Source organism: Canis lupus, chromosome 26 (assembly GCF_003254725.2).
Source record: "Canis lupus dingo isolate Sandy chromosome 26, ASM325472v2, whole genome shotgun sequence".
Taxonomy (NCBI): domain Eukaryota; kingdom Metazoa; phylum Chordata; class Mammalia; order Carnivora; family Canidae; genus Canis; species Canis lupus.
The window spans coordinates 36,623,159-36,637,463 of NC_064268.1; the positions used below are offsets into that span (position 1 = coordinate 36,623,159).

Genomic DNA, 14,305 nt, shown 5'->3' on the forward strand with positions numbered 1-14,305 from the left:
GGGCACCAGCAGTGGGGTCACCCACCGTCCTTCCTGGTGGGCCGTGGGGAAGAGGAGCTCAGGACCAGGCATCTCCTCCTCAGGCCCATGGCGGGGCCTTGTTTTAATCCGCCCCCAATTCAGTGTTTCATTATTCAGACTTCAACAAGACACCGCACCCAATGATCCAAGCCAACTGCCTTTTCCCAGCTCCAAAATACACAACAGTAAAGGAGACATCCTGGAGGGGATGGAGGAGACGTGGCCTGACTCTGGTCTCTGGCTATGCTGGACTCTCTCCCTGGAAGCTACAACTTCTATGGGCTTCTACACAATTACAAGCGTGCTCTTTTGAAACATCCCGAATAATATGAGAACAGAAATATTTTTAAAGTAAAGTCACTTTTAAACATCTTTAAATAGAGGAAAGGAAAAGCAGAAAGGGCGGTTCCCTTAAAAGTTCTTTCTTAACCTTCTTAAGAGACCCGAGGAAGGAAGACATAAATCTGGGGCTCTGCAAGCTGAGCAGATAAAACTAATCCACCTCCCTCCCTGTCTAGGATGTTCGCTTGTTTGCGAACAGACATGGCCTGATCCTCGGGCTCATGATGTAGAACACCTTTTGCTGGGAGCTGGGAAGTTTCAGACAATGAACAGGAAGTCCCCTTTGAAGGCACCCAGGAGGTGGAGAGAGTGGGTGTGGCTGTGACAACCTGGCTATGAACCAGCGATCTGTGCCTGTGCAAGGTGGGGCCTGGCTCCCGGATCTGAAATAAAGAGAACATCTGGGCCTCGGTCTCCCTGCCCCAGAGAGAGCAGGCTCATCCCCTCCTCCTTCATGTCCTACTGGGAGGTCACCCTCACACGAAGGCCTCCCCTGCCTTCCCGACATCGTGCTGCATCTCACACACATGCACACAAGTGCCCACTCACACTGACACTCCCATCCAATTCTCAGCTAGTTTGGCATTTTACTTGTTCATCTCGTTTATTCAAAGTCCTTCCCCCAGTAGGCTGCAAGCTCCAAGGTGTAGGCTTGGGCTTTTTGGTTTTCTGTTTGAAGTGGTTCACTACCTAAGTACATAAAGAGGGCCTAGAATGTAAAGTGATACCAAAAATTTGGTGAATGAAGGAAGCTTTGAAAGTCCCTGCAAGGTCCCAGGGTTTTCGTTAGTGGCAGAGTCCTGAGGATCTAGAAGGCACTCACAGGTATTACTACCTTCAGAGAAGAGGCGATCTGAAACTGTTAATATTTTTTAAATAAAGCAAACAGCAATGTTAGAGATGACACAGAACTGCTCACGGAGTAGCAAAGGAGTGCAGAAGAAGCAACTATTATAAACCCACAGGGTGGGGTGGCAGGTGTGAGACGGCTCCGGGCTATCCTACCTGATGAAACCAGGAACTTTACAGAGTCTTCATGGTAAACAAGGATTCCAAGAGGACTGGGTTTCAAAGAGACTCTGGATTGCAAGTGGACGGGTGCCCACTGCGTGTTCTTCACCACGGAGCTACTCACCCCCCAACAGCTGGGCCCCATCACTGAGAAAGACCACTCGGTGGGTTTTATTTTATTTTGATTCACTCATTTTGACAGAAGGGAAAACCAATAGGATGTGAGAATGTCAGGACAATAATCATGCCTCCAAATATTTTTCTTAGTAGTGGCTTTTCTGACCATGTGGTGGTTTGTAAGTGATTCTGTTAATAATTAACATTTTTCCACCCACTATGCTGGAAGAAAAAGATTCTGTAAGTGAGCTATTACTTATATAATCTTTGCTTCTATTTCGGTTTCTTTCTCAAATTAATATAGGTGGAAATAAATACATACAGTCAAAACAAAAATACCCAACACATCTTTGAGTGTGCTATAAATAAATCATCAAAGGAATGACCCAAGATTAAAACTCCCTGCACAAAAAGCAAAAGTCTGATCTACATCAAAAAGGCTTTTCTTCATTATACTGAAGGATTTCTTAAGAAGTCCTCTTTAAATCAGTGAACTTTCCTTGGCACCTAAATTAATTCAATTTATTAAAAATATCATTAATATAATTTTCAGAAATGCATTCACTACATGAAAAAATACAACTGAGGACAGGAAAACCCTGGGAAAAGTCCATGCTATCAAATTTTTAGCAAAAAACAATAAATAGTGAATGCTTTGGATTAAATTATTTAAAAGCCTAAAGATACTCATAATGTGGGCTGCAAACCATTTTCCTCATTAGAAACCATTTGCACCAATGCCAACTCAAAGTAAACATTACAATATCTTAAAAACAGCCACTTCTTCAAGACTAAATGTGAAGATCCATTATGCTAACATTTTATAAAATTAAAATTCTAAATCAGAAAAAAAACTCAGGATATTAATTCCTCTAAGCCCTTGGAATACTAATTTTGATACTACTCATCATAATGTGGTCTTATGTAAAAGTCTATGGCTGACAAATCATGCTCGTAATCCAGCTGGCATGTTTACCATGGAATGCTCCCACTTCTTTTCCCGGCAAATATGTAAAGTACACTACTTATTTTCATGATTGGTTTGTTTGTTTGTTTGTTTATTTATTTATTTATTTATTTATTTCAGAGAGAGAGAGAAAGCAGGACAGAGGGAGAAGCAGACTCCCTGCAGAGCAGGGAGCTCCACATGGGACTCCATCCTGGGACCCTGAGATCACGACCTGAGCTGAAGGCAGACGCTTCACCAACTGAGCCACCCAGGTGACCTCATTTTCAAGAGTTCAGAATATTTATCTGTACCAGGCAATTTTTATCCCTACTCTGGTCAGTATAACTTGTGCTTTCTACCAATTTAAATCAACTTTAAACCAAATGAGACCCTATTTCATTTAACATTTGCTTGATACCATAATATATGTTTGAACAATTAACTGTTAGCTCAAGTCATGCTGTTTCCAGGACACTGTGGTCTAATGTGGCGGTGCTGACGCATGACTCAGACGGCAGGTCCTTTTCTGCAAAATTAATCCAGGATGGGATTCTCAAAGAGCAAAGGCTGAGGCTCACAACAGAGTGTGTGATTCATTCAGGCTCATGAGTGGCACACAGACACGTTACACAATCCTATCAGATGGCAGAGCTTCTCACTATCTAGAGCTCTGCTTGGGTTTTACTCAAAGAGTACAGAGCCAACTGAAGTTTCAAATCATAAAACTGATTCCGCAGGTCTGCGCACTGTGCAGGTAAACCACGACATCAAGGATTTCTTCTTAAGAGTGATTCCTTGTTTACATCACTGCACAGTCTACCACTTGCAGCTATTTTCACTTACAGAAAATATTCTACTCATTCAGAATCAAACAAAGTAACACAGAATAAAAGGACTGACCTCCATCAGAGCCTCTCAGGACATCACCATGAGGACCCATGGCAGATATCATATTGAGGGAATCAAAAATTTACTTAGAAGGGTAAAATTATATGATAGAATAAAACATGAGACAGCTAATTAAATGGAACAAAACTAAATCTCATTTCAATAAGTATTGTCTTCTTACTTCATCTATTAGAAGTGCCTACTAAAAACAAAGCAACAAAACAGGTCTTTCCTTCTGACAGAATGACACAGCTACCCTCGCTCAAAAAAAAAAAAAAAAAAAAAAAAAAAAACAACTAAGGAAAATACATCTTTTTTAAATACACCAGTTTGGGTGACAATCAAGAGACATTAGAAGAAGGACCCCAGTACCCCTGACCTTCCATTACAATTAGAAACCAGAACCCCAGTACCCCTGACCTTCCATTATAATTCTTACATGGACACAGGAGGAGATAAACCAGGCCTGCTCAGCTCTGAGTTGAACAGATCCTGGCATGACACGGGACCCCACAGAACTATGCCCTCGGGATACGGGCAATTTCTTCTTAAAGTGAGCACATTCGGAGTGCGAGGGTAGTTGTGTCACTGCAGGAAGGGAAGACCTGTTTTTGTTGCTTAAATTTTATTTAAAAAATATTACCATGCTGACTTTAGAAGGGAGCAAAAATAATGGTTTAAAATTTTAAAAGTAAAAAAACATATTTATTGAGTACCTATGTACTCAGTATTGTACCTTTGTGTAGGCTCTGCAGATAAAGCAGTATAATAAAAATTAATTAATTAATTAAATCTGAGAGTATAAAATCCTATTTCATCAAGGACAGTCTAAACAGCAGATTAAAAACAAACTGAACAAACTGAAAAGAAATTGGTGAACCAAAGGACAAATGCAAAGAAACAGTCCAGAATTGTACACCTAAGGACAAAGACAACAAAAATAAAAAAGGGACACCCAGTGGAAGGTGAGAAAATATAACATATGTCTTGTGGAGTTTCCTTTTGAAGAAAATAATAAAGAAATGAGGAACAGGCATTATTCTAATAAATAACAGAAAAATTTTCCTAACATCAATCTTCAGATTCAGAAAACCCCAAAATCATAATCAGGAGAAAGGAAAGGAAGGACACATACGCAAATCATGACTACCAAAGACAAAGTAGAACCTTTAAAGCAGCCAGAAAGAGAGCCGAGCTATGTGAGCTGGATTTGGAGCATCACACAAGAGCTAAGCAGGCACAGGACAGGGGTGGAAGGTCAGGGCGGAACCGGAGGTCTGCGTTGGAGGCCAGCAGGAACGAGGTGGGAGACAGAGAGGGCCTCAAATGCCAAGCTAGAGAGTCCAGCTTATATCACAAAATGAGGGGCCAGTCATCCCTCAAGGCTCTGATGAAGAAACAGAACCCGGAGTAACATGGGAAAAACTAACCGCTCAGCTGGACCAGAGCCAGCCAGGGGGAAGGCCACTAGAGACCAGCCTACGGTAACACGGACCTTCCCAGGGCAGTGATCAACTAGTGGAAAGAGACAAAATAAGGCAGGCAAAGGGGACATGGTAAAGGAAACCCAGCAGTGAGAGTCCGTGACAGTTTGTGACACTTAAATAGAATCAGTCCAATTTCTCCATCTTCTACCCTTACAAACAGATCACACTTTTTTCTGGGATGGATCTGAAATTTCCCTTTATGTGTTATGGGTCAGCAACGAATTATTTTAAATTCTACTTCCACAAACTACTTTAACAAGCAAGTTACCTCAGTTTCCCCCAATGAATGCTAGTACCTTGAGAAACATTTCATTCCTTAGTTCCTACAGAACACACAAAGGAGTCTCATCTCTTCTCAGGATTACTGAAGACAGTAAATGTAAAAGTACAGGTAGTACAAGAGGTAAACAGCCAACCATACACAGCTGTACATTTTGGATTCAATCCAAAGTAGTCTTTCCTACGCCAAAACTCTGTCACCCTCTTTTAGTTTCCTCACAACACTTATCCACAGTCTTGTTTATCTACCTTTGTATCACTTGTCTCCCTAAACCACCCTGACCCACTCCCACCGGACTAAACAATCAATGAGGAAAGAGATCTTGTTTGCATTGCTCGCCACTTGACTCATAACTAGATCGTGTGCAGCATAAAGCAGAGATAATCAATAGCTACTGGATGGGTGGATGGATGGATGGGCAGGTGGGTGGGTTGATGGATGCATAGGTGGGCACATGGATGGGTGAGTGGATGTATGGAAGGATACACTCAGGACTGCAGTGGCACAATTCCAGGAATACCATTAATTCACATGGAGTGGCTTGTACAGTACACAGAAAGTAGAGCCCTATACTATGGCAGGAAGTAGGCCAAGAGCTGGTGTTAGCCAAAAGGTAGACAGCTCAGACCCTATTTGACCTCAATATGTCCTGTTACATTTGCAAATTGGGCAAATTTACTCCTTTCCTGTTAGAGATAAACAAGAATTTTCTCTCATTTTCACAAGACTAATCTCATTCTTTGAATAATCGAATATACATTCATGCTAAGCTCTTCCCATGTGGACACTCCTGCATCAACTAACCTGTCAATAAGCAGTTAATATTTTTAACTATTGACTAAGGATTCTGAGCTCCAGCTGTGAATTAGACATTGTAAATTCTGTAGTCAGTTCCTTATTCTCCCCTGGTCACAAATGTCTTTAGGGAAATTGTTTACATAGTCGACTGAGCTGTGGTACAAATACACCTAATGTTCCTGATTCAGAAGTGGTCAGTTCTGCAACTCATCAATATCAACCTTCAATTTAAGACTGCCTACCAAAAATGTTTTAAAAGAATGTAGAAATAGGTAATGAAGATTTCACAAACTGTCAGGCTCAATTTCCTGCACCACATCACTCTGACATCAAGAACATCTTCCCAGTATTCACATCAACCCCAACACAGAAACCAGTCTCCTGGGGCCCCTCCCTGACAAGTTATAACTACCACCCTTTGCTGACCCCATTCACTAAAGTTATGTTCCACCGCCCATGCTTGTAAGGTTATCCCACCATCTCTCTTAACCTTACAACTTTTGAGGCACATCTATGGAAACCACGATCTTAAAAGCATGTTAGTCTATGGGAATCCCAACTGGAGGGATTATGTTAAGTACCAAGCCCAAGAAGCACAGTGTCATGTCCCTGCAGGAAAAATATGGGCATGAGGGAAACGTAAAGCAACCCTGTGTGACCATGTGTCTTCCTTCTCTTGTCAACCTCCCGTAAGGTCTCCATGCCACAGAGACTCTGTCTTTACCTCCCTAAACAGCAGAGTCCTTTCTCAAAACAAAACTTTGTGGACATTCAATACATAAAACATAGAAAAGCAGAGCTGCTGGCTGATGGGACAATAAGCAGGTCACAGACATTGTCCTCCTCCCTTGGCCCTGACCTAGCCCCAGGCACACTGGAATCCCAAAGGCAACAAGGAACCAGGTCTAGAGAGCAGTGACCTGGTGGGGATGGCGATGGCAATGATGGTGGTGACAGTGATAATTTAACTTAGTAACAATGCCTCTAAGAGAAGAAGGAACAATACAGTCCCCACCCCATGCCAGCCTGTTGGAGCACTTCTACTAAATGTTTACCCACGGCACTTGTAAGCCCCTCAGTCGGGGAACTCCAATGGCTAGGTGCACAGAGCTCTTGGATTCATAGCCATGCTGGGGCTGCACCAGGAATGTTCCCCGCCCCCCCCCCCCAAGCAACCTGCAAAAGCAGCATCGTTTAGGGGACCTACGGCCTCCTGTCTGACCTAGGGCTTAACCCACATGAAAGAGCCAAAGAAAGCGGGAGGAGGGGAAATGATCAATGAGATAGCACATGAATTATCATATACCTTAAGCAACTACCAGGGTGAAAACCTGCAGATCAGAGTTTGAGAAGTTTCACTTTAGTTTGGAGAAATTGGTTGTCAAAGGTTATGTCACCTCCACAGCGCTGGGGTGGTTCAGTCGGTTAAGCACCTGACTCTCGATCTCAGCTCAGGTCATGATCTCAGGATCGTGAGATGGAGCCCCACAGCGGGCTCCGCACCGAGTATGGAGCCTGCTTGAGATTCTCTCCCCATACCCCTCCCCCTACTCATGCACTTGTGCTTGTTCACTCTCCCTTTCTCTCAGAAAAACCAAAAAAGCCCAAAGGTGAGTCACCTCAATAAAAGGAAAAGCAGGTTTCAAAGTGTCCTGGTCAAGAGAGAATTTCCCATGCTCCCTTCACGCATGGCGTTGGTCCCGGGGAATTTACAAGTCACTGTCACTGCATAATGTGACAGAAATTACCTGGGTTTTCTCATTACTGAGTCTTGACCATCATTAGTCATTTTACAGGACGTATGAACACCATTGGCAATTATGTTTATTTTAATACTTCTGTCCTAGCGCCATGGCCTACTTTGGAGTACTAGCTGAACAGGTAAGGATCAGGTCTTTCAGATAACCAGATGGAACCATTTACGCAGTTGCCCACAGAGAACATCTTATAGTCACTTTTCAGCATGTCATAAAAGAAAAATTTAAAAGATGGGGGAAACATGTAAGTTATAGCAAGTAAAAGTGGATCCAGAACACTATCATTCCAACTCTGTACTTTTTCAGAGATATACTCACTCATAAGAATAAAAACTGGAAGCATCCACACCAAAATGTTATCAGGGGCTACCTGAGTGGTAGTGGGCATTTTGTTGTTTGAAATCATCAGTGCTTACCACGTCTTTGGTGTAATGTCAGGGAAAAGATACATTTAAAAACAAAAAGAAATTTTACAGTGACACTGATTCAATATATCTGAAATTTTGAGGTTTGTATATCTTGTAAATTTTGGGATTCCTGTAGAAAGGCCAGGGCTGCCCCAACCTGTGTGCATGTGTGGCCAAACTCTAGACAGTATTCCTTCGAAAGGAGCAGAAAGCAGCTCATGCCACAGCTCAGGTGAGCCAACCTTGCTGCCCCAGCAGCACAGCAGGCACACAGGGAAGGACATGTGGCCGGAGCAGATGCTCCTCCTAGCCCCTCAAAGGTGGCTCAGTCCACCATCAGCCACGCAGCACAGCCTCACCAGTGACAGCACCAGGCCCGTCTAGAAGCCTTCACTTCTGTGAAGACAAGGCTCATTTAACTGTTGGTGGTAAGGCTGCCTTTATATTAATGCAAAGCACAAAAAAAACTCTTGGACGTGTCTGCCGTCGAAGTGTCATGGCTGTGAGCAATCAGTGAGGCAGCGTTAATTGTCCAAAGCACAGTGAATAAAATCAAGCCAAGCTGGGTTCAAGCACTGGCTCTACCAGTCTCTGACTGCTTGAGGCGGGCAGGCTTCATAATGTCACTGCCTCAGCTGACTCATGCTTCAGAGAAGGTAGACACACCTACCTCCCAGGCTTTAGTGAAGATTTAAAATATTTACAGGTACATACAGCATCTACCAACTAAATAAAAATATTTTAGAAGCCTAAATACACAGACTCTCAAATCATGTAGCCCACTACTGAAAAAAAAAAGTGGATTTCACTTATTCTCAAACTGCCTCAAACTTAAAACTCACATCCTGCAGGGCAACTTCCCAGCTGCACACACTGACGTGACCACCCAGCCAACACTATGAACTTGAACAGATGGTCTACGTTTCAAAGGCTATGGGCTCTGAAACAACTCTGTGAACTCCATGAGAAGATCGCTTGGCAAAACAGCAGGTCTGTGCTACGTCATCCTTATGGACCCTGTTCGGGAAGGATCTGGGTAATGCTGCTGCGTCAGAAACATGCAAGCCCACTCCTACTGCCTCTTCTGGCCTCATCAGCTCAGAACGTATCAATGGAGATATGAGAGCCTACACCAGACAAGGCGCACTCTTCATCATGTCTCAGATGCCAGTAAAATTATGAAACAATAACTGCTAGAAATATTAAACTTTAAGATGCTTATTAAAGGGAATCCCTGGGTGGCTCAGCGGTTTAGCACCTGCATTTGGCCCAGGGCGCAATCCTGGAGTCCCGGGATCGAGTCCCACGTTGGGCTCCTGGCATGGAGCCTGCTTCTCCCTCCTCCTGTGTCTCTGCCTCTCTCTCTCTGTGTGTGTGTCTATCATGAATAAATAAATAAATAAATCTTTAAAAAAAAAGATGCTTATTAAATGTTGTAAGTGTAGTCATAAACCAAACAAGAATCCATGAAATTGGAACAAGTAGGAAAAATGGTGGAGAAAGCAGAGTGGAAGATTTAAATTCCACAAGCATTAGGGTATTTTTCAAATTTTGCTTCAAAAAGGGGAGACAGCACGGGACACGGTCTCCATGGCAGAGACTGAGAGAAAGACCTGCTGTACACCCACTGTGTCAGCCAGGTGCACTGTGGGAAACAGCAGGCCAGCCATGTAACCACTTGGAACCTTAGTACCTCCTCTAGGAAAGGGGGCTTGACGTTCCCATGATAATGTGATGACCACAGACATAAAATACTTGGCCCCAGACCCATCCACAGTGTTCTAAGTCTGTAGATTAAAAGGAAAACAAAAAAACCTAAAGGATCAAGGTGACACATACATGATGTGGCCTGTTCCATAAGGAGCCAGCATATCAAAAGACATCCACTGGAGGTCACAGGATATGAAATGACCAAAGACCCTGACCTTGACAACAAACATTATTGAGGAGATAAGAACTGCAGGCTATCGGGGAGGAAATAAAGTAACCACTACCCACTGTACCTGTAGGGGGAGGGGCCGTCGGGGCAGGTCACAGTTCAGGGCCAACAGGGCATCCGTCAGGGTAAGAGTGAAACCAAGAAGGGACAGCTGATTCAGAGGCCACATGCTCACTGAGCTTTGCTACTGGCTTCCCTGTTCCAGAATCAGAGGCAGGGAGGTATCTGGCTGCAAATGTGTTATCCCTTTCACCTGCCCAGAGCTTCAAGGTGCCCGTTATGGTCTTTCTTGTCCTTGGGGCATCAGGAAGGGGTCCGCGGGGCTGCATCAGGGCTGCTCTAGGAGGAGTTAAGAGCAGCATCCCTCTGCTTGGTCAAGTTGCTTCTGGGGCCAGAAGCTGAGTGACTGTGCTGCCCTAAGAACCACCTCCATCCCAGAGATGGGCCCGAGGACAGCAGAAGGAGCCATGCCAGGTCCAGCCGCAGCTCTGGCTGCTACCTACCTCCTCAGCTGCTCTTCTGTATTTATCCACAGGCTCCTTTCTGTTATTCTCATATGTGCCTCCTCAGGCAGGGTCTTGTCTCTTCCTTCATAACGACGTTCCCGACCAGATGCTTTTGTTCAATCCTCCAAAATCTCAATGATGATCCTGCAATGGATGAACAACTGAAGCTTGGCCACTGTGAAAATGGAACCATAAAGCCCTAAAGCTGAGACACTCCTTCTAAATCCAGTCCATGTCACTGTGAGCAAAAACATTAAAGTATTGGATGGGAAACAAAAAATTCACAACTGACCTTCCCCAACCTCCCATTCTCCTCCTTCCTTTCTCCATTTTGAAAGCTTTCTCTTTCTCTTTCTCTCTCTCTCTCACTCTTTTGTGCCATAAATATACATAATGCTAAACCCCATCTTTTAACAGAAAACTAAAGTCTGTAAATTCTCTGTCACAGAGGCATTTCTCCTTTTATAAATTATCTCCATTCTTTCTCAACAAATAACTGATTCTGACAAATGAACTGCATCAACTTCAGCATGAAAACAAAGGTAAGTACTGTTACCCTCTTTACAAGTTAATGAAAAGGTGCTCATTCCTCGGAGGCCAAACCATTACCCTCATGAACGATATCTCATCTGGTGACATATGTGGAAATGGGCTTCTGTATAACCAGGAAGCTAGAGATGTTTTGCATCTGACAAAGAACAAAGAGGGTTCTTCATGCAGTCCCTCATTTGTACAGCCGTTTGTATTTCCACACCAAAGAATGTGCAATCTAATGGCAGCTGGCGACAGGGCATCTTATTGTAATCATGTTTAATCAATAGCATTCTATTTTCCTCTCTCTAGAACCATCTATGAGAACTAGGTTCTCAACTCTTTGGGCTCACATAAGCCCTACATCACTGACTGGCTGATGAAAGCAAAGGCTATTCTAATACCACTCAAATTTCAGAAAGACCATCAAGTCTTTGAAGCCCATCCTTGGACCCCAGGATAAAAATCCTCAGGCCATGTACCAAACAGGGTGGCTGACATCTTGAGCCTACCAACAGAATTAACTATGTGAGGAAACAAATCTTGGAACAAAAGACATCACTCCTTTAACAGCTCTCAGGACCTAGTCATACAGCCTGAGGCAGTCTCCCAATTACTGTCGCTCTATCCTGTCTCTGAGAAAGAGCCACACCTGTAAATAGTCAAACGCAGGTGTTCTCTGGGTTACAACGGTTTAAGTTACGATTCCTTGACTTTTGGTGTTGCAAAAGCAATACACATTCAGTGGAGACCCTATGTGAATTCTGATCTATGCCTGGGTTACCAACATGCGGTAGAAAACTCTCCCAGGATGCTCTCAGCTCCCAGGCAGCCAGCCACGAGACATGAGGCTGACTTAGAGCCACTCTGTACCCACACAACCATTCTGTTTCTCATTTTCAGTACAGTACTGAGTAAATCACATGACTGATTCAACACTTCATTATAAAATAGACGTGTTAGTTGATTTTGCCCAACTATGAGCTGATGTAAGTGTTCTGAGCAGGATGAAAGGAGGCTGGGTTGATCTATGATGTTCAGTATGTTAGGCATATTAAATGCATTTTCAACTTACAATACTTTCAACTTAGATGGGTTTATCATGATAGAAACCCACAGTAAGTTGAAGAAGATGTGTACAGTCGCAAAGAAAGCTACTGTCACAAAAAATACTAACAAAAATTAGCTATTACATTGGCTTAAGAGTGAGTGCTCGATTAAAACTTCAGAGTAAAATGTATTTACACAAATGAACATCATCTCCTGATGATACGAACACAGTGTATACACCTAAAGATAAATCAGGACTTTTCCCCCTACGAGAAAATATACCTCAGGAAACAGCTATCATCTCATATTCAAGATCTCATATTATGAACAAAATCTGTTTATTTTGAATTATAAAATAATGTTTGGGAAAGGAACTTCAATCAGTGCTAGCCTTGGATGTTTTAACAAAAAAAAAAAAAAAGGAAGCAAAAGAATAGAGGTACAACCTAACAATGGCGTTTATGAGCTAATGTTTTTTAAAAGCCCAAAATCCGGATTGCTTTTTTCAATCATATTTAATATCATGATAAAAACTAAATGATATTTCACATCATTTTAAAAAGCAATCCGGATTTTGGGGTAACGAGGTGGTTTATCTCTGTTTCCCTCGAAATCCTCATTAAGACTATAGTAGAAGGGAGGAAAAGACAAAAATCCCTGAGGACAAAGAAAACAGAAAAGTAGATGAGAGCAGACAACAGACATCGGTGGCATTTTGGAAGCCAAGAGCAGAGAGGATTGCCGAGCCCAGCAGAGCCAGCTGGAACCTTACTACCCGGGAAGCAAACAAGAGCCAGCTGACTGCTCCTGAAAGGCTCAACAAACAGGGCTGTGGTTTCTCCAAAGGACAGGGAAAGGGGCTGGGAGGAGGTAGACTGGTTAAAAGTCTACATAAAAGCAGTTAGACCCTTCCCTGACACCATGCACAAAAATTAACTCAAAACAGATTCAAGACCTACACGTCAGACCTGACAATGTATAACTGCTGGAAGAAAACACGGAAGGAAAGCTTCATGACACTGGATTTGGCAACGATTTCTCATATAGGACACCAAAAGTTCAGGCAACAAAAGCAAAAATAGATAAATGGGACTATGTGAAACAGAAAAACTTCTGCACAGCAAATGAAACAGTAACAAGGCACCCTATGAAGTGGGAGAAAATATTTGCAAACTACATACACAATAATGGGATTAATAAACAATATATAAGGAATTCTTACAACTCAACCCAAAAGACAAAGAACCCAATTTAAAAAACTGGCAAAGGACTTGAAGAGATATTTCTCCAAAGAAGATATAGAGCTGGTCAATGAGGATACAAAACGGTCCTCAGCATCACTGATCATCAGGGAAATGAAAATCAATACCACATGACATATCATCTCACACGTGTCAGAGTGGGAAGGAAGGAGGTAAGGAGGGAAGGATGGGGAGGAAACAGGTGTGGGCAAGGATGCGGAGAAAGGGGAACCCTCTTACACTACTGGTGGGAATACAAACTGGTGCAGCCACTTTGGAAAAAGGATGGAATATCTTCAAAAAGTGAAAAGTAGAACTACCCTACAATCCAGTAATTGCATCACTGGGTATTTACCCAAGGAATATGAAAACACTAACTCAAAAAGATTCATGCACCCCTGTGTTTATAGCAGCATTTTTCATGATAGCCAAATCATGGAAGCAGCCCAAGTGTCCATGGACTGATGAATGGATAAAGACGATGTGGTGTACATATACACAACAGAGTATCACTCAACCATCAAAAAGCATGCAATCTTGCCATTTGCAATGACAGGGATGGAGCTAGAGAAGATTATGCTGATGAGATAAGTCAGCCAGAGAAAGAAAAATACTGTATGATTTCACTCATATGCAGAATTTAAGAAATAAGTGAACAAACAAACGAAATGTTAACTACAGAGAACACACTACATGGTCACCAGAGGAGAGGTGAGTTGGGGATGGGGGACATAGGTGATGCGGATGAAGGAGTGCACCTGTCATGATGAGCACCAAGTGATGTATAGAATGCTGAGTCAGTAGACGGTACACAGTAAACTAATATTAACGCTGTATGTTAATTATAGTTGAACAAAATATGGAAAAACTTTAAAATAAAAAATAAACTTTTAAAAGAGGTATTTGCACATTGATGTTCACTGCAGCACTATTCACAATAGCCAAGAAGTGGAAAGAACCTAAATGTCCAACAGCGAGCGA

At 42.7% G+C, this 14,305-nt stretch overlaps 1 protein-coding gene across 8 annotated transcripts in view; it reads right to left on the bottom strand.

The window, feature by feature from the left end:
- The window catches only part of SGMS1 (sphingomyelin synthase 1), a 251,242-nt gene that overhangs the window by 127,083 nt on the left and 109,854 nt on the right, over nucleotides 1-14,305 (bottom strand). For 7 of the 8 annotated variants that reach the window (XM_025441443.3, XM_025441442.3, XM_025441446.3 and 4 more), the window contains one exon: nucleotides 10,500-10,646. The gene's annotated coding sequence lies outside the window, so the exon portion shown is untranslated. Of the gene's footprint in view, nucleotides 1-9,315; nucleotides 9,436-10,499; nucleotides 10,647-14,305 lie in introns of all 8 variants that reach the window. The other variant, XM_049101770.1, reaches the window with a different exon arrangement.